Source organism: Hetaerina americana, unplaced genomic scaffold (genome assembly GCF_022747635.1).
Source record: "Hetaerina americana unplaced genomic scaffold, ioHetAmer1.1.p SCAF_10, whole genome shotgun sequence".
NCBI classification, from domain to species: Eukaryota; Metazoa; Arthropoda; class Insecta; order Odonata; family Calopterygidae; genus Hetaerina; species Hetaerina americana.
This window is the reverse complement of record NW_027286070.1, coordinates 59,970,781-59,991,289: the sequence shown is the minus strand read 5'-3', so window position 1 is coordinate 59,991,289 and position 20,509 is coordinate 59,970,781. Positions and strand designations below refer to the sequence as shown.

The 20,509-nt window shown below is 48.7% G+C and overlaps 1 protein-coding gene across 2 annotated transcripts in view; it reads left to right on the top strand.

The window, feature by feature from the left end:
- The window catches only part of ed (hemicentin protein echinoid), a 206,811-nt gene that overhangs the window by 31,477 nt on the left and 154,825 nt on the right, over nucleotides 1–20,509 (top strand). The window lies entirely within an intron of this gene.

The following is a 20,509-nucleotide window of genomic DNA, read 5'->3' as shown; positions in this document are numbered from 1 at the left end:
AAGGAAACTCCTTCGGACGTGTCCGTGGAAAAATCTGTCGGGCGTCTTTTAGCGTTGATCGCAACGGGAGAAAGATGATTGTTAAAAGACTACTTTCCCTTGGGACTTGCAACGGTGAATGCAAGGACACGGATTGTTCACAATTTCCTGTGTTATTGTCGATTGTGCACGATCGACCCAGTGGCTTCGTGGCTTTCAGGTAGTAACGAAATCGAAGCCATTGCAAGATTTCACCTCGCTGCGGTTTTAGCGTCGGGAATATATCATTCTTAAACCTCAACCATTATCGGGATATAATTTGGTTACATGATTTTGAGGGTATTTATAAATATAGTCCCCGTTTGAGCTAAAACCAGATGTGTACTTTGTTTGAACTAAATTTTCATTTACTTTGTATGATAATTAATATGCATAAATGTGTTCAAATGAGGAAAGAGATAGATTATATAACCGCATAGATTTTTTAGAGACTAATATTGTTGCTTTTTTAAAATAATTTATGGATCAAATACGTGCGCGATCTCTTCCGCACGCAAGGTGGTGCGAATGCTCGTCACGTGATCTCTAATTTGTTCTTGTACCATTAACTCGGCATTCACGCAGACCTCAAATCTCGAGCTATAAACAATGACATTCACTCGCCTTTTTTACAGTAAGAACAAAAGGACGGTTACTACGAATTGATGCGATAATGCTTCAAGCGCGGTCATTTCTTAAACGTTGAGTTCAAGTTTAATCTCTCTCTCTCCCTCTCTTGTGATAAACTGCGATGGAATAACGCGGGAATGAAATGTCCTGTTTTTTTCCCAAAAAACCGTCCACCCTTTTTTGTTCGTCGTGTTTTTATTTTTTTTCGCCAGTTCATTCTTTCCTCGGTAATGCGGGGAAACTAAGATTCATTTGGCCACATCGCGTGCATGCGTCTCGTGTCCTTCGGGCACTTGTCCTCGATAATTATTCGGAAATTTCTGGGACGACATCCAAGTGTGCACAGGCGTTGATTTAAAGGCTTTAAAACGGGGCCGTGGCTTTAAACTGTAGTCCTGTGCTTCCGACGGGAGGCCGACCAACTCACCTCACTCCCTCCCTCCCACTCTTCTTCGTCCCCGCCTACCCGCGGCCGTCTTCAGCACCACCCGCTCCTCTGAGGGAGACGCTGACCGAAGGCAGTGGGTGAGGGTTGAAAAGAGGAGGGTGACGGGGGGAGCAGGGGGGGGATATTGGTTGGAAAGTAGATGGCCCATCCGCCGCAATCACCTAAACTTGTGCCAAGTGCTCCCGTGAGGCATGGCGAAACAAGTTGAAAAGGAAACCTCGAGGACATCCACAGCTCTCTTTGCATTATGCATCAGTAATCCATCCTCCCAGCTAACTTCCTCCCCAAGGCGCCTCTCCACCAACTACCTCCTTCTCGGCATTCGCGGGCGCAACCTCAAACCCGCTTTCCCCATGGGGCCTCTCATATTAAGCAAGGCGTGTGGGCGTACATGCATCGGCGGGAAGGGGGCCGGTCTCGGAGCAGGGGACCGGACGGCGGGAGTGGGATTTTGCGTTATAATTATAATATGGTATTTAATGGACTTCGATCGGTATTTGTGGAATCGGAGCTCAACGGTGAGAGAGGTGCATGAAAAACTCGGTGATTTCGAGCCGAACTGGTTTCGTGCGTTTTGCCCGTTGCGAGTTTATGCTCCGCGGATCCCTCCCCTTCCGCCGGCGGGCGATGCGTGTTTCTTTTCGCTCGACTTGATTTCCGAACGTGGCGATAAGAGTGCGCTCCCTTTCTTCTTATTTTTTGCTCGCGCGCGCGCGATTCTTTTTCTCTCGAATCCCGTCATGGAAGTCATCTAACCACTCTCCTTACCTTCTTCGTCTTGATTCCTCCGCAATGCGTTTTTCCAACGAGATCGCGGCGAGAAGCAAACCCACAAGAGGGAGCCAGAGGAGATAACGAAATAAAAAAATGAATAGAACGAACGTTATACCTCTTCGGGTGATGTGGCGTGCGTCGAGTGCACATTTTCAACTGCTGCTCGGCGTGGAGTGAGAGAGACGCGACCAAAATAAAAAAAACACATCTCCGGCGAGTAAAAGAAACTGTACCTAATCCTTCTCTTTTTTTTCCGAGCGGCAAACGAGATAAATGCTCTCCGAGAAAGAAATCGCTCGCGTTTCCTCAATTACGAGACACGCATATCCTTTCGGACGGTCAGGTGAGACTTCGCGAACTATCCCGGGGGTGGAGAGATTGCCGCGTCGAATCCTCGGCATGGTCATTATATTCCCCGCGTCCCTCCGCGGTCCAGCTCACTCCTCGACTCCTCTCCCACCATCATCCCCGTCCCCACTTCCGATCGCCACCCCGTCTTGCTTACCTACGGTGACTCCTCCGCATTGCTCGACTCTCACTGCGGTTCCCGGCGGATCAGGCTGCCTCCCCTCAGAATGCCTCTCAAAGCTTTGAGAGGGAAAAGAACGCGCTGTCGTCGCCGCTCTGAAATTTCGGCTAATTAGCATTAAGCCGTCCTTGGCTTACCTCTCCTCCGTTAAGCGCGGGGGAAGACGGCTTAATAAATCTTCCCCTGGGATATTCCTGAGGGATTGGGGAGAAGAGAGGCGGGAGGGGGTTGGATTCTCCTCCACTCGCCTCCATTATTCCGCTTTGGACGACGATGTTATTCTTACGTGCTCCGTAATACTTTCCATCTGACGGCACCTTTATTCCTCGCCATCTTCCGTAATTAGCGCATTTTCGAGGGCAGCGGGCACGAGGGTTTTTCTTTTTTGCATTTCACTGTGGATGTGATAGGGTGGGAGGTTCGGAGGGTCGTTGACGGGTGATAATTCAGCTTTTCGTTGGTTTCGCCGAGTTTATACGAAAAAGGTGCACGGAATTTAATATCGTAGCTAAAATGAAATATTTCATAATTGGGCCCCAATATTAGTACCTGTTGAAGCATATTTTGGTTTGGTTTTTTATTTTACTTTTACTCTGGTTTTTGTTTCGGCGCCGGGACGGAAAACATCAAGGAAGGGAAACCCTTATGGTTTTCAATTATATGCACGTTCATTATTCTTTTTGGCATTTGAAATCTAATGGAGGAGTTCAATCATTTTCTTTCAAGTCTTGGACATGACTGCATTAATTTGTGGCACAATTTAAGTACCTCCACCATGATTTTGTGGACATAGTTTTACTTTGAAGTTTAAAGGCTTGGTGGAATCACTTTGGTTTTAAAATTTCTCATGCATAATGTTTAATCAGAATACTTCAGACCTTTCCCGTGAAAAGTATAAAATGAATTTCCCGGTATGACCGTGATAAAATATGAAAAAAGGACCAAGTTGTCCACCAAATTTCCCCAAGAAATTAAATGGGAAAAACTAAAAGGAATTAAGATAAAACAAACACCGCATTTCGTACTGACGACTATCAAGATAAGTTGACGGCGGTTAATTGTGAAAGCATTTTGTGCAGACAGTAGGTGTCATTCCTTGATAGTCGAGTATTTTTTTTCCTAATTAACGATCGTTTGTCCGAGTCTCTCACACGTTCATATTGTGTGGTCATTCTTTCGAAATCACGTGAATGTAGCGGAAAAACTGGCGCTGTCCGTGGGTTCCGACACCGGAAGCGCCCCTTTCACCCGCGTCTTCTCCCGGTCTCACCCAACCCAACACACACCCGTGGTGCACCCCCCCCCCCCGCCGTTGTAACTGCGATCGCCTCAGATTTCACATCCGCGACGGAATCCCCGAAGCGAGACAAACACAGACAAGCACACACCACGACCGACGTGGAGAGGGAAGCTCCTTGACCCGGCCGTGGGACCGCGTCCATCTTCCCCGCTTACGCCTCCCCCCTCCCAACCCCACAACCCTTCCCGCGACTCTCCCCCCCACACCATTGGGCTACCCGGTACACATCAACCCTCTTCCACACCGCCAAGCCTCGCCGCCACAACGAAAAACCTCCTCCCCTCCTCACTGCCGTCACTCCCGCTAACCTCCCCCCCCCATCTCTTCTCCATGCTCACCCCATTTTCTCTTTTGTTGCGTTATCCGTGCCAAGGGAGGGACGGACGGACGGACGTACGGCGTTGGAGGTGGTGGGGTTGCGAAAAAAAAGAAACAGGGGTGGGGTGGAGGGGGACGGAATATAGCCGCAGCCCACCGCGGGGCGAAAGGGAGAGAGAGAGACAGAAAAAGAGTTAACGTTTGGGCTCTCCGGTGGAGGAGTGCGTTAATTATTTGTCGGGCCACATGCGAACGGAGCATTTTATCTAGATTTTTGAAAGCGTCCCCGTTTACGTGCCAGCGCTGGCTCGACAAACGCATTAGTGTTTTAGTAATTAGCGCCGGCACATTCCACTTGTTCCGACGGAGAAACACCTCTTTGTTTCCCCCTCTCTCCCTCAGCGGAGGGGGAAAAAGAAAAGCATTAAAGTAACAGAACTTTCGGCTCATATATGTTTTTACGTTCGCACTCTTTCGCGGCCACGGACTCCACGTCAATTTGACGTTCATCTCTTTGGTTACCTAATTTAGACGAATGTGGCATGTATTTGGGAGTTACGGAGGGGAGACAGCGGGTATAACGTGCTTCTTTGTGAGCGGCCGTTTTCTTTTCCTTTTTTTAAAGCGTTTTCCCTTTTACGTATTAGAAATGTTGGGTATATTTCCCGTTACGCCCTCGACATTCCGCGGACTTCTGGAAATTTGGAGATGCGTTGTTATTGGTATCTAGGTAAATGGTCAACAAGTGTTATTTTTTCAAACTGAAGATACGAATCCCTCTATGAGTTAGCATTCACCTCCAGTACATTTCTCAATACCTCAAGCTTAAAGAAGAACGTCGGTTTTCTTATGTCAACGCCCAATTGATTTAAGACTAAGGTACCTCATATTCATTTGAGTTCATGTAAAGGCATGATTGATGGCTCAACCAAGCTTTTGATTTTCAATTGAAATTAGTGTTCGGGTTGAGTAATATAGAATCCCCAATTCGGCATACATTACTTAAAGTTTTATTAACTTCATGCAGAGAATTCGTATGAATGACGTCAATACTCAGGTACTCCTTGTCAGATTCATTCGTCTCGGCAACTATATTTTTGAGATTCGAGCAAAAGAGCCAATTAATCTGGGAAGGCCCTTGATATGATACGTCACGCGTGTGTTACCGCCGACCCAAGATCGGTGTATTTAAATCGGTGGATTTAGTAATTGGATGCGAATGGCTTGCTTGGAAGCGCCCGTTATGTTTACGATTTGCCTTCTGAATTATTTACCCTGCGGTGGCCAGTTATTAATTTCCGACGCGGGATCAGTTCAGTGTTTACTAATTGTGAGACATCAACTCGATTCCTCCTCTTAATTTGCTTGATGTCCAAAGCTGATCATAAAAGCTGCTAGTCCCTTTCGGTCGCTAGATGCTCACTTTTATTTGTTCAATTTGCTTCGCCTTTGCGGACATTTTCACGACAAAACCAAACGATGCTTCATCAAAGGCGATGATTATGATATTTGGATCGGCCAGAGCAAAAGCGGTACAAATATTGACTTTCGTGCGTACATTTGCTCCATGTATAGTGAAAGGAATCCGATGTCAGGCGTGTTTAGTTCGGTGTGCGGTGTTCAAAACCACTTTTCGCCGGGTCAATTTTCCCTGATGTGAATAGACACCTGGTGCTGTCAGGAGGACAGCAGCGAAATTTCTCTCGCTATAGATATTTTGGTATTTGACAAGGAATTCAGTCCTATTGAGTCACTTTTGTCCAAGGAGTAAACATTCGGTTTTTTTTCATATAAAGTTAGGCTTGTGGACAAGGTTATTTTTTCGCACCCGATCCCACGGAAGAGGAGTATAGATCGTTGAGAGCTGTAGTTGGGTATACCTCAAGAGCGATTCCCGGCAAATCGGGATTAAAAATTCACCGGGCGAGCCAAACGTTTTGAAAATTGCGATGGGGTGGAGTGAAGGGAGTGAGTATATGACGGAAAGGGTTTCTTTTTCAGGGTTGCGGGTCTTCTCTTTTGACGGGCGGAGGGATGGAGGGTGAGAAGGACCGAAGGGAATTGAAGGGTCCAGGAGGGGGGTTGTGGGATGAGTTAGCGGATGATGCTCGGGAAGGATAGGAGAGGGGCGCGCGTTTAGGTCTCCCCTGAGTAAAGCCGTTCTCATTCGTAGTTCTGTGGCGATGCCGCACATATATGTCTGTGTGAATGTGAATATATATATATATATATATATATATATATATATATATATATATATATATATATATATATATATGCACACACACATACATACTCCTCCGGGTGCACCTTTTATATCACCATCTCCAGCCCGCTCGCGCTCCTTCGGAATAAAAAGTAAGGCGGCGGACGTTGAGTGATTGTATTTGGTCGCGCGTGGGCCACGGGGGGATATGCGTCTCTGAGCGATAGGTCGTTTCCATTGAGCCATCCCCTCCATCCTCCCCTGACCCCCGCCTTCCTCACGCATACAACCCGCCCGGCCGCCACCTCGGCGCCCGCAGAGATGAGGGCTCCCTCTCCTTCCTACACCCCCACAGAGAAGAAGAGGAGGGGGAAAAAAATTATATCTCTCCCGCGGAAAAATTTTGGAGAGCGATCCGTTTCAGCCGATAACTTTCCTCCCTCGACGAATTGAAATTCTGGACCGGCGCTCCGTAACGGCCGACCCCGTCAAAAATGTATCCTCGTGTGTGTTCTTTTGGCGCCGCCCCTTATCCAGCCCTTCCCCCACAGAAAACGTTAACCCACATGTTATCTTAAGGCCCCACCCCGTCTTCCTGTCATGATAAGACTTAACGGCTCTGCCAAATTTTTATGGGGAGGGGGGATGTTTTATTTTTTCTGCTCGAGGATTTGATTAAAGTATCGGTCCAAAAATCTGGGATTGACGTCACCATCTCGAGAACCACTCTTTCTCTCTCTCTGTAAATTAGAATTAAATAAACACAAGCGGCGATTCATTTAAATTTTACCGGCTCTTGATCTCAAGTGTCTCCTGGAGGAAATCCGAAAAATTCAACACAGAATTGTTTGCAACCGTGTCCTTGTTAGCGGTAACAACTGTTAGTGTTTTGTTCATCATCGCAATTTGCAAGGATTGAAAAACTCCTTTGTTCCTTTTAATGGCCCTGTCCCCTCGTAATATTTGAGGCAAGGTGAATTTTTAACGAGCGAGGAAGTTTAACGAGCGGCATACCGCACCTATTAAATTCGAAAACTTTTAGGCATGTAGTTTAATTTTTAAATCGAGTCACGGAAAGCCATGACCCCTCACGCTCCTTATATATGTTTTTTTTATACGACAGTGAGCGATATCGTTCTTTCGCATACACCACTAGGCCCGAGCAACACGACTCGGATCTGCCTTCGGCGAGTATAGTTTGATAAATAAATTACCATTCGTTATTGTTTTGGAGATAGCATTAAGGATTTATTTTCTTCGCCGGGTCACTTCGAGTCGTAATCTTTTGTAAACGTGTTTACAGGAGCGAGGGATAAATGCGGCCGACACCTCCACAAAGTGTCCAAAGCAAGCCGACGGGCTGCCATTTTATTTCCATGCACCCACTTCGCGACTCCAGGAAATATCGATTCTTGGGGTGTTTTATTTTATCAACACGACATATTTCCCTCCGGCGCCCCCTTTATCTCCGTGGACATTTTTACCTTGCGTTTTTTACAACTTAACACCACGTTACCGGTTGCAATTTGTATCGAAAAGACCGATTCAGCGCACTTATCTCGAGGGTCCGAACTCCACTGAATTTTCTCCCTCCTTGGATCGAATTTTTTTCCGACCCCTCCCGCAACCCGACGTCGCATCGACACCGAGGTCTATTTGCATTTTTCCCTCTCCACGTCCCTCAAGTGTCTCGAACGAGGAACATCAGTCACCCTCATCTCTTTTATGATATCCACCCCTCAACCCCCCTATCTTTCGCCCCTTCCCCCTCTCATATCCCCGAACCTATTCGGTGAAAAAAATCTTTCCCTTTTTCCCCCACCTCCCCCCCCCCCCTTTTCCTTCCATTGAATACGTCGCGCTCTCTCTCTCCTTCGACCATGCAGAGAGCGAATATGAAAAAGTGATCTCCCACCACCTCCTTCAGTTTTACCGCATCAATCTCCTCGATCTGTCCTCCTTTTTTTTAAAAAAAAAAGAAACTAAGAGAAGCGGAGGAATTCATCATCGTAAAACGCCTCCATCTGGTCGGTAATTCGATTACGCGACAAACTTTCGAGTCTTCGTTCGCGTTTCGTTCGTTATTTATTTCCCTTATTGTTTTTTTTCTCTTTCACCTCTTCTCCCATCCCTCCACCTCCTCAGGTCTTTAATCACGGCACGCTACTCATGATGGCGAAGGTAACGCATGCATTGCCTAGCCGCGGAATTCTCCATCGCGTTTGCCGGCACCACCACCGCCATTCCTCTCGCCATGACTCGGCGAGAACTCTCCCGATGTCATTCCCAGCCTCTATCGCTCCCACCCCCCCCTCCCCTCGATCGAAAATGGAATGGCATTGTTGCCGGAATACTGGCGTTCTGCACGTAAAAGAGGCGATGTTCAATTTGTTGCGTCGATTTGGTTCCTTTGTGCCTAGTTCATGCTCCGCGCACGTTACCTCCGCCCCTCTCCCAATTCCCGCAAAATATGGGAGTGACAGTGTAGTAGTTCTTTGAAAGAGACGTCAGAACGATCGGACCGTATGGATGGTCGCCATATTTTGGTTTTATTGTCCCTCTCTCCAGGGTTTTCCCTCCTTCCTTCCCTCTGTCCATTCGCCCTCCCCCCCCCCGGTTCCCCCCCTCATTCCCGGTAGACGTTTTCATGCGCACTTTTCTCCACTCGGCCGCGATGACTTGCAGCGGGCGAAAACCACCCCGTATGCCATTCGTCTCCTTAATGGCCTCCGAGGTCGGCAAATTGCAGCGTGGTCTTTGGGTCACGTTTATCAAATGTGCTCATCAGAATGGCAATTGGAAACTTTTTTTTCTCCAACACGCATGATAGACGGAAACGAAACTCCGCAACGATGGAAATGTTCATAAAATATTGGCGGAGAGAAAATCCAGAAGGCCACTACTCATTACTGAATGCTTTTATGTCCGGTAGTGTTAATAATATTTGACTGCTTAGTGTCGTGCTCCTCGTATCTCCTTCAATATCTTTCATTCTCCTCTCTTCATTTTTTTTGCCAAAACGCCCCTCATCATTTCTCCCCATCTCCACATTCTCTTCTCGTTCCGTTCGTTCGCGTGTCGATCTTCTCCCATTGGGGTTTATTTTTTTCGTCATCACCTACGTCACTTCCCGTGCTCGATTTCCCGCGATCGCCCGCTGTTGCGCCGCCTGGCTTTCAATTTTTTTACCCTCCCCATATCCCGCCACCCTGCCCGAACGCCACCGCCCCCAACTCCCGCCCCCTATTCCTTCGCTCCCAGCATTCCTTTGTCCCGTCCCCCACCCTTCGCCCTCCTCCGAACTTCTTAAACCTTCCCTATACCCCCCGCCGCTGCCCCTTTCTTCCCCCCCTCACTGCCTTAGTGTCCAATCCTCCTTAGAAAACATTCCGCGGCTATTTGACACCTCTCCACACTCTCGCCTCTTTTTTCTCCGCGGCACTTAGCTTTGGCGATACCGTAACTCCGAGAGAGTTTCCTCTCAGTTCCCCTCGCATTTGTAGTCGAAGTCACGTTTTCCGTGAATTCGGAAGCCGAGTTCGTGCACTCAGGGGACTTCGTTTTCTAGAACGCTTTCGATTGCGCATAACACACAAGGTCTGCCAAATCAGGAAATCGTCGTGCCACCATGGAAATCCATTGAGCCCGCGAAACATGTTGGAATCAATCAGTCAATCCGTGAATCCGCCAGCTAAAAGGAGTGCGGACGATTAGCACGAATAAACTTCAACAGTAGTATATTCAATATATGGTTTTTTCGGATTGGGAATGTTGAGCCAACTCTGTGTTGAATTTCTCACATGATTGGAGTCACCTCCGTCATAATTTTTGGTGGAAATTTTTCTCTTTGGTAAATGTGTCATGCAGGCAACAAGCCAACGTATATCTATCTATCTCTGTCGATATTTTGAGAATTATGTTATCTCCGTGGAACCGATTAACATGGAATTATTCTGAAATATAGTATTTCGAAATATTTGGCAGACACCATAGCACATGCATTGTTTTGCGATATTGCCAGTGGAATTGAATAGTCACCTATTTTTCTATTCGCGCATGGTCGCAGTTTCACGAATCGGTTAACTCTGCATTTCATTGATTTTTTCCCTCTTGTTGGTAGAAGACCCTGCATTACCGTATTGAAATTAATTCTTGCCGTGGATGCCTCTATTCCGCCGGGAAAGGCATCGAATTATGGAATCTAGAGACACACGCGAAGTTGAGAAACATGGCCAATCTCTTCTCGTATTATATGCACAATATGTATCGGGCATGCATGCATAAAATGCATTATCTCGGTTCCAGGCGCGCTTTACTAGGCACTTTTGCAAAATGCAGTAGTGTATGGGATTACATGTATGCAGGCAATGCGGTAAAGATGCCAACCTCTTTCATTCCCCCCTCTCCATCATATTCCGCCGTAAACTTCTTATTATCAAATCCGTATTCCAATATTTATAGAATTCCGAACGAATTATTGGACTGATTGTTAGAAGAGTGCTCCCTCTAAATCCTCTTTAGAGGATTGGCGGTGGAAGCTATTCGCTGCTTACACTGCTAAATTGAGTGAAAATCCTCGCTGAGAAGTTATCAGCCACATATAGTGAGTGCCTTTCCCCTCGCGAGTGTTTCTCAAGAGAATGTGCCGAGTTTAGCATTCCATCATTCGCGAGAGACGCAGTGTAACGTGATCCTCGAGAATATTTTGGATAAGCTAATTTTGATGCGCAGGATCCTTCATCCCTATGTGTATAATTAAATATTTCCCCTTCCTCTGCCATAGTTCCAGCCACGTGCCAAAGATCAAAACCCATAGCTCAACTCAGGCTATAACACCTATCGATCACCCATTCTACATTCTTGGCGAGGAAAAAAAACTCAGCACACTCGAAAATCAACAAAAGCTTTTACATATTGACTAAGAAAACAATATTCCTGATGTCATACCCTCCTGCGGAAAACGGAAAGGCAAAATCATAATTGTGATCGACCCCGTAAGCCATGGAATCCGCCCCTCAATAATATATCGTCCCGTGTTCCCTCTACTCGTCCATGGAGAGACGTAGGTAATTTTTCAAATTTCGCACGACTCGGTATTTGTTGGCAAATATTTGTCATCAACCTGATGGATGTATGAAATACTTGGGCACTGCGAAGGAGCCGCGGGCAAGAGAGCGGTCGGACCGAATACCGAGACTTGGGGTCTCCAAACTTCCATGTTCTCTCTGCACGTTCTGACGTCAAAAAGGAATAACGTTGGGCAAAGATCTATTTATGTACACACTTACGCCATTTCTCTTTCCACGAACCGAAAGGTAGTGAAGCGTGTGGGAGTGTGTATGTGTACACGTGCTTGTGTGCGTGCGTGTGTTTGTGTGTGTGTGAAGGAATGCTCTAGCTCTGCTCTACCGACCCCTCACCCTCAATCCGCTATCTCCCATCCCCATAGTTATATCTCACTCTTCCAGTCCCTCCAGAACTCCTGTCCCCGTCATCCGTCGCGTCACTAATGAGCTTCCCAGGGAGAGCCATGTGTTGCCTTTTCCCCTTTGCAAAAGGGCGCATCGGCCTTAGCGCGAAGAGGAGAAGTTTCCGTCACTTTGGCTTTCCTCGACTCCTCGGGGGAGGGGGGCTTGCATGGGGATAAAGGGGGTCGGGCGGGGGTTAGAGGTGCGCTCGGAGGGTGGCGACCTTGCCGCTCGGTTTGAGCGCAAGCCGCGGAACGGCTGAGCGATGGATATACCTACCGACGTATAAATTTACGTATATATGTATGTACCTACGCACAGAAGAGCGAGTGAGTAGGGGGAGGGGGTGTTTGAAGGAAAGACAGAGAGGGAAAATGGGGAGAGAAATGGGTGCGGTGTCTGGTTGGCCATTTTGTTGGAGGGAGGAATGTGTTGGGTTTGGGGTGAGAGGTAATGGGGGGTATTAAGGTGCGGGTGAAGACGGAGGGTGAGTTCCCTCCTCCCCACCCCCTCGTAAGGTTCAAGCCCAGGGAGGGCCAAGGGAGTGTGAGAGATGTGGTTTGAAATTGTGGTCTGGATGGATGAAAGTGGGGGGAGGGGTTCGTGTCGATTCAGATCCACACACCGCGTCGCAGCCATCCTCGCCAAAATCTGAGGAGGGAGTGTCGTCTCACCCTCTTGTGCCTCCCCCTCGAGACCCCCTCCGTCATCCATTAAAACCCCACCCCCACGCCCACCTCCCCCAGCCCAACCAGTTGAAGTCCATGCCACCACCCCAGTCCATGCCATCCACCCCAGTCCCCCTCATATTCCATTTCGCTCTTCGCACTGGGCCCGAAGAACAATCGGGCGGCTCCCCCTATCCTCTTCTCCCCGCCGCGCACCCCTTGATTCCTGCCGGATCCTGCACTCGTCCACAGCACGGTTTCCTCACCGCCCCACGATGGCATATAGTATATACCTACCTACCCCCTCGCTCCGCAGACGCGTTTATACGTACGCGCATTCATCTCTCGCTTGTCTCGTCTCCCACCACCGCTACACCAACCCTTGCGAAGCTTTGTCGCCCGGGTGGACCCTTTGTAAAACGGCACTTCACCACACACAAGCATCCGACGACGCGAGTCCTCTCGGGGGCATCCCTCTGCGGCAGGGATAACGCACCATACCCCCTTGTACCCGGCCTCGGATTAAGGGTCGGGCCCTCTCTCTCTCTATCACCCTGTCCGTCGGCCCTCGCCTTGCTCTCCTTCCGCCATCACAGACCCCTTTTGGGATCTAGCGAGGTGAGAGGACTTGTGTCCGTTGCCACCCCTGGCGGGTCGAGCGGCATTCCCTCTCTCCATCCCTCTCTGCCTCCTCATCCACCTTCGAGCCCCGCCTCGCCAACGGTTTGTTAACCCTGCATCCGCCCCCGGAGTCATCGAGCCTGCCCCGTCCGTCCCCGCGTCCTCTCAGAGGGCAGCTGAGGTGAAAAATCGGTGAGAGTTTGTGGGGCATGCTCTCTCTCTTTATCTCCGTGCGCTGAATGAAGCACGGGGATTTTCGACTCGCGGCGATGATATTGTGCTCGCGTGCCCTCTTGTGAGTGTGTTTGTGGGGAAAGGGGGTGTATAATGTGAAGAGGGGTTGTTAAGGTAGGGTTTTAGCGGACGGGGCGGGAGGTGGTGGGAGGCCGTTTGCCCCGGCGGCGGCTGCTGACGGTTTTGCGTATGGTGGCGGATCATTGTTTGAGTCCTCCGACCGAGAAAATCGTCCCCTCATCTCTCCTTTGGGTTTCCAACTCAGCCCCCTCCCCCTTTCCCCGTCCCCTCCACACGCGAGACTCGCCCCGATCGCCCGCCCCGACTTTGATGAAGTGGATCGGTGGATGAAATGGGAAAAAATAATCGAACTCCCCTCTCATTCGATGCAACGGAATGGTCTTTGTTCGCGAGCTCCACTTCCGTTTCGGAGCGGTGCCGCAGTTGATGCGGGACAATGGTGTTTTTTCTTCCCTTGCCTCCCTCCCACCACCGTCCTCTGTCATCCGAGAATGCCTTTTTGCCCTCCCGAGGAGAAAAGGAGGGAAAGGCCGGATGAAAAGAGCCGGTTCGGTTCGGCGAATGAAGCATACTTGCTTGGTATGACGCTCAACGAGGTTTGTAACAGCTTGCGGGAACTTGTTTATCTTCCTGGACTTTGAGACACTCTTCGAGATGAACAACTGGCTCGGGTGAGGGCGGATGCCTTCTAAAGGTGTTCAATTTCAAGGGGGGTCAGGATTAATTTTTCGCTATAAATCTTAGCGCAAATTATCTCGTTTGCCTTGTTCCCTTGGAATTAATAGCTATATACGTACTGTTTTCTTTTGGACCGATGTCAACCAAAGTGCGTCATAATATCTGTACAAACAATTGATGTTTGAATTTATTAACCTCACTGCTGATGAATAATAATTTCCATACTTCATTCAATAAACACCCTCGTCGAGAGCGTTTTTTTGCGATGGTTTGGAATTTTCACGAAAGCACCTTCTAAATTTCATTAGCTAAAATGTTCTTGTCGTGGACAAAAATATAGGTGAAGCATAAACAACGGTCGTAGAAAGGAAGGGAAAGAAAGGCGGGTGGTTACCGAGTTATTTTTTTGAGAAATTCCCGAGTTGCTCTCATGGAAACAGCGCCAAAAATTGCACGGGTGGAAGAGTTCGTTTGCTTTCGAGGCACACACGCTCGCATGCTGTCGCGTAACGAACGCTCCCTCGGTTAACCCTCCCTAGCGGACGTGCGTTTCTTTCTTCCAAAGCCTTCATTGCGTGCCGAACGAGACTCTGGCGTTCCAGAGGGTCTTTTCTCGGTCCCACTCGCCCCACCACCGTTTCCGATCCTCCTCCCTTCCCATACCACTACCCCTCGGAAGGAATTTGCCCTCCGTAGAGAGATTGAGCACGAATCGAACCAGAGGCCCAGTCGTCGACGGAGCCAATCCCACTCGACTGTTTCGGCTTCAACCCCCCCCTTCCGCCGATACACATTCCCCCCCGCTGAATCACCTCTCCTAGCCCTTCCCCTTACCTCCCTCAATCCTCTACATCTCTCTCCCAAAATGCGTCGTTTCCCTTTCGTGAATAAACCCCGACATCAACCGAGCTAGGGACTTGAATATTCCCCATGCAGTATCAAAAAATGGAGAAGTATCATGAATGGCGAGAAAAATGTGGTGGTTGGAGAGAGAGTGAGGGAGGGAGGTAGGGTGTTGGGTGGGGGCAGTGAATGTAGAGGAGCTTCTGGTGGAATCCCTATTTCCGCCTAAAGCCGCTGACGGTGGTCCTCAGCCTCCCGCTTGATTTGACAAACCTCTCACATCTGGGTCGTCACCGTAGGGAATCTCCCCGCCCGTCAATTACGACGGGGCAATCGAATTCCTGCGACTACGCTCCCGTCTCCGGGCCTCCCACTCCGGGACCCCACTATTCCTCGTCCCCAAAAATCCTCCCACCGTCCTCCTCTGTCACTTCGGCAGCACGGAGACAAAACCGCACGCGCGCGCGCGCGCGGGATGCTCTAGCAACCCATACGTCTCCTCTTATGGGAGAATCCTCTCCCATTTTACATCGGCGTGTTTGTGTCTTTCGCATAAGGGGTGTGTATCTCTCGTTCCCTCATTCCTCCTCTCGGATTCCATCGCTTCTGTCGCCGCGAGTTCTTTCGCTTCTCCCCCCCCTCCCCAACCCGAATCCTTTCTTCCCTTTTCTATCTCTCTCCATCTCACTCTCTTTGGTGCTCTTCCTCTCCTCACCTCCACCCACTCGCGCCCCCCTTCGCTTATTTTCGTATTCATCCTCCCGCTTCGTTCCCCAGAGTCATATACCCCCGTACTCCTTTCCTCTAACCCCGGGACGACGCCGCGGGCCTAGGGGCGGTGGCGCCGGCGGACGTGACACTCCCGCAGGGGAGAGACAGCACGCTCGCAATCATTTCGTTGCTCATATTTCTTCACCCTTTTCCTCCTCAGAGAGAGGGAGGAGAAAGGAAGAGATAGAGTGAGTGGATGTGTATTTTGTCTGAGGCGTGAAGGAAGACGGGGAGATGGGAAGTGAGGATTTTCTTCCGCAGAATTCTTCATCCCTTGTTCCGTATCCCATTTCCTTCGCGGTGAGCATCACTCCCCCAACTACTCGACGCATACTTTTTTTTCGTGGCGAGCGCATTCACGCCACTCACCTCATCCTAAGGATTCAACCTCTCCCTCTCTCTCTCTCTAACTTGTTACTACCCTTCACCTTTCGCGTAAATTCATCCTCCTTTTTCTCTTGAAATCCAATTAAAATTTTGGACGGGGGAGGGTGTGTGTGGGTGGGGGTGGGGGCGGTTGGGGTGGTAGGTTGCTGTTCTTACCCGTGAATTTTCCTCATTTCTACAAATAAGCACTCGGGAAAACTTCTTTGCCAACTTGGGAGTGAACACGACTCTCGGATTTCTCTTACCCTTGGAGTAAATCCATTCCGCCGGTCCGAGTCTTTCTCTCGCGTTATCCTACCCGGTAACTCGAATTACCGTAAGTCGAGTGGTTCTTTTTTACTCTATCTCTCTCCCTCCCTCTCTTCCTCAGCTTTTCTCTCCTCCCGAGTTCAAGTGGTGAAAGTTTCGCTGTGTTCTTCCCTCTTCGTCCTCTCCATTTTTTCGTATAGCTTTCGTCAAAACTTGGACAAAAAAGGAGGAATCGGCGGTTGTTTCAACCTTTTAAAAACTTTTCCGGTCGCATCCCTCTTTCCCCACCACCGAGAATACCTCCTCCTCCTATTCCCTTCGCCTAAATTTACCTTTTTTTACGCGTGAATCGCCGTTCTTGAGCACGGAAGCACAACAACCTTTCTCCTTCTCGCTTCAAAGACTCCATTCTATGGGGAGATGGAGGGAAAAACTGAACGGCGGTTTTGTTAATTGGAGTAAAGTACGTAAAACATTTCCTTCAAAAGAGGGAAGAGGCCGGAGTTTGCCTCGCGCCTTCCTTCGACCACCGGTTTTATTTTTTTCCATCCCTTCGTATAAGTTATTTTTTTTTAATCCAGAGTTTTCCTCGTGGCTGATTCCGATCGCTAAAACCGGAGCCGTAGTCGAAGGGGATTTTGCAGGATTTTAACTGTCGGCAATTAATCACCTTTAGTTAAAAAAAATAAACACGGGTAAGATGCGCCAGGACGAGTACGAATTCAGTCTTTACTCAAATTTTGCGCATCACTTCATTTATCCGGTTTCGTTATAATCTTCCCTCACGGTCGCAAATCAGCGTACCCCTGGATGCTTATTGTTTCTTGTTTCTCTTTCTTCCCATGGATGTTTCAATTTCACGACGGATCTGTAGCGACCGGCGTTGTTTTAAGAGGAAGTCGTCTCCATTTTTCAGCTGAGTGGGGACAAATATCAATGGTAAAACTACCCGCCTGTACAGAAGGATAGCGGGTAATTTTAATAAATACAGAGGTATTATGGAATGGAATATATTTTGTATTTATAATGTAAATATTGACAATTACGCACACGGAAACATATATATATATATATATATATATATATATATATATATATATATATATATATATTATTTGTATATATATATATATTATTTGTATATATATATAAACACACATACATATATATGTGTGTGTTTATATATATATATATATACACACCCATATATATATACCCATAACCAGGAATTAACCCTTAGGTCTGTTTGGTAGGTAATGAATGATAGCGTTCAACCAGTGCTGAGCCCGACGGCGTGGATATTCACACATCAGGGTAAGGGGGCCAGTTCCTATCACTGGGCTGGTCATAGTTTCCCAGGAAGATGTGGTACCCGAAAAGTCGCATAGCTTGGGTGGAGAGGCTAGCCCGGGAATCGAACCCAGTCCCTCCGGTCAGTAGCCCAATGTTTGTACCCCTGGTCTACCACGACCCACATATATCACGAAATGATGAACTTTCAGAAGTGATGAGACGCAAATACGTCTATACTTCGGTGGAAACAAACCAGAGCAATAATGAAGCTTTCTGGTGGTGTACATATATATTATTATAGTTATAAAGGAAATTTTTAATTTCACGCTTTCTGAAAGAAAATCCCCATTCTCTTTTCTTCCTGCTCCTGCCCTCCACCACCTCCTCAGGCCGTGGGGGGCAGGCTCATTCACATTCAACGGGTTGCCAACCCCTCAATTTGGAATCCTCTGGGAATAATGGAAGGCGATGAACAAAAGGACGGACTTCCTTAGCTAAGGCCGGACTCCACCTTGCCTCCACCTTTCCCCCTCACCCACCTTCCCTCCACCGCGACTTCTACGGCCCTCTTTCCCCCTTTCCTTCCATGTTCCCACCTCCCCCCCTCCTCCCCCTGCTTCCGTCTTCTTCTGGAAACTATCTCCTTATTTTATTCCTCGCTGTCCCATTTTTTGTGCTTTTTAATTTTTTCCCTTCCATCCTTCCTCGTTCCCGGAACCCGCCTCCTGTTCCCTCTCTCCATCCCCTATCCTACCCTCCTCGTCCTTTCGTCCTCATGATCTCCCTTCCGCCATCCGTCCTGCTCATCGCCGCGTTCTAGCCGAGGAGGAAGGATGGATGGAAAATTAGAAAACCTTGTTTACCTTCTTGGACCCGGCGCGAGGTGATGGGAAGTCGTGGTGCGGCTGGCGAGGTAGTTAGATAGAGAGAGGACGGGAGAGAGAAGCACGGGATAAAAAAATGTAATGCAGGCGTGGAAAGGGAAGGGCAGCTCAGGCGAACCGTGTAGATATGCGCGCCCTATCGCCACCTCCATTTTCGCCGGGGAGAAATGGGTAGGAGAAAAAAAAACGGTTGACTTAAGCTAACACAAAAGAAAATCTTTGATCACCCGACAAGGAGACACGGTGGCGCTGTGAAGTTTTTGCCTAACCCCTTGTATTTGCGCTCGCCTTGGCTCGGGTAAAAAGAGTTGTTCGAAAGGAAGGAGATGGAGAGAGAAAGGAAGAAAGAGTGAGATGGAATCTGGAAGCAGAAGCATGGTGGAGGAGGTGTTGGAGGAGCACGAAGTCGTTCGTTGGAGAAGGAAGGTGTAGAAAAAAAGCCATGAACAGATGAAAGATGGTGAGTGGGGCGGCGGGGAGGGAGGTTGAAGAAAAAAATTGAAAATACATGCCTTTGACGAATTTCCCAGCGTGACGGAAGCCTCGGGAGGAAAGACGTCTGGCCAGGAAGCTCTGGGATAGGAGGGAAATGAGAGGAGGGCAGGTTGGATGGGAGGTACCGTGGATGGACTTGAAGGAATGCGATGTAGGTTGAGGTGGGGATTCGTTGTGTGGGTCGTCGGAAGGGAGGGTGGGAGAGTAACAGCGAGCCTAGAGATGTCAATGGTTGAAGGATGGCACGTCATTATCGAATTGGGGTTTCGGAGAGTTGATGGGGAACGAGGGGGAGGGAGGAGGGGGTTGGAGTGGTGAAAGGATTCCTTTTGTTCCCACACCGACTCCCTCTCCCTCCCACCCATTCAATCCCTTCCCTCTCTTTCTTTTCCAACGCCCCATCTTCTCTTTCATTTCCACCCTTTCCCCCCTTAACGAAGAGATTTTGTTTTTCCCTCTCTCTCTCTCTCTCTTTCCCTCAGTCCCTCGCCGCACTAATTGGGACGGTGTAGTCGGGTTTACATTTGCATATTTGTTCAAGGATACGCGCTAATCCCCACTCGCGGAAACCAACCGCCGCCTTTGAAAAACGGAGAGAAGGAGAGGGATCCTCATCCCCTGAGGGCGGTAGAGACGAGGGGATGAATATTGAAGAAAACGAGAACAAATGCGAAGTGCGTTACGCGTGTTCGACCCCACCCTCCCTCCCACCCGCGATCTTCTTCCCTCGAAGGACGAAGTGGTGAGTTCAGGCTGCGTTGGTGGGGGGATATGCGAACCCCCATCGTGGGCCCCTCTCACCCGCTGGTCCCCTCGCCAGTTCCCCTCCAAAGATTTTGTCTCGAGTTTTTCGACGCGTTCATCGTTTCCTCACCCTTTGTCGTCCCTTTGCCATATCGTGGGGGCGCGTCCGTTTGCAGGGATGAGGACGTGGGTGGTTAGCGGAGCGGAGGATAGGGGGGGGGAGGTGGTAGGATGCCACAATTCTGGGAACTGGGCAATAATCGCTGTCGGAATCGGGATGATGAGGAGGGTGGCAGGGTGAAAAAAAATTCCTTTCCCCGAAATGTTTAATATCTCGCTCCGGACGGGGCTCGTGATTGCTTTCACTCTCCCCCTCGTCCGTCCCCTCCCCTCGTTTTTTGGATCGAGGGGGGGAGATCTTCTTTGTTTCCATTTTCATGGGGACGGAACATCATTTTCAAGATATCTCTGAATTTCTGAGACGAAATATGACATTTTTCGGGAAGGGACGAATTCCAGGCGTGAAACTCTAGGCTCTGTGCGAATCCCTTATGTTTTGAAGGAGTGGTTGAAACTAAAAAAAAATGATATCCCTGAAACTAAATGTACGCGTTTGAGTATTGTAGTTGTAGCCATTAAATCACTTTTAGAAAACATTATTTGTGCTCGGTAATATTCGATGAACACTTCATTTCTTCGTCGTGCTTTGTATTTCTGGTGAAAGATAAATGTCCTCTTTTGCCATTCGTGAGAAGAGATGCGAAATTTAGCCCCTTTAATTATCAATACCGCTCGCACTTTGTATCATTAACCTCCTCGGCTGAGCGCGAACGGGGATGGTTGAATTACACACCTCTTGCGCTGAAGGAACTAATTTAAATCCCGTGTCTCCCCGTACCTTTTCCGCTTCTTCCTCTGTTCCCGCGGCTA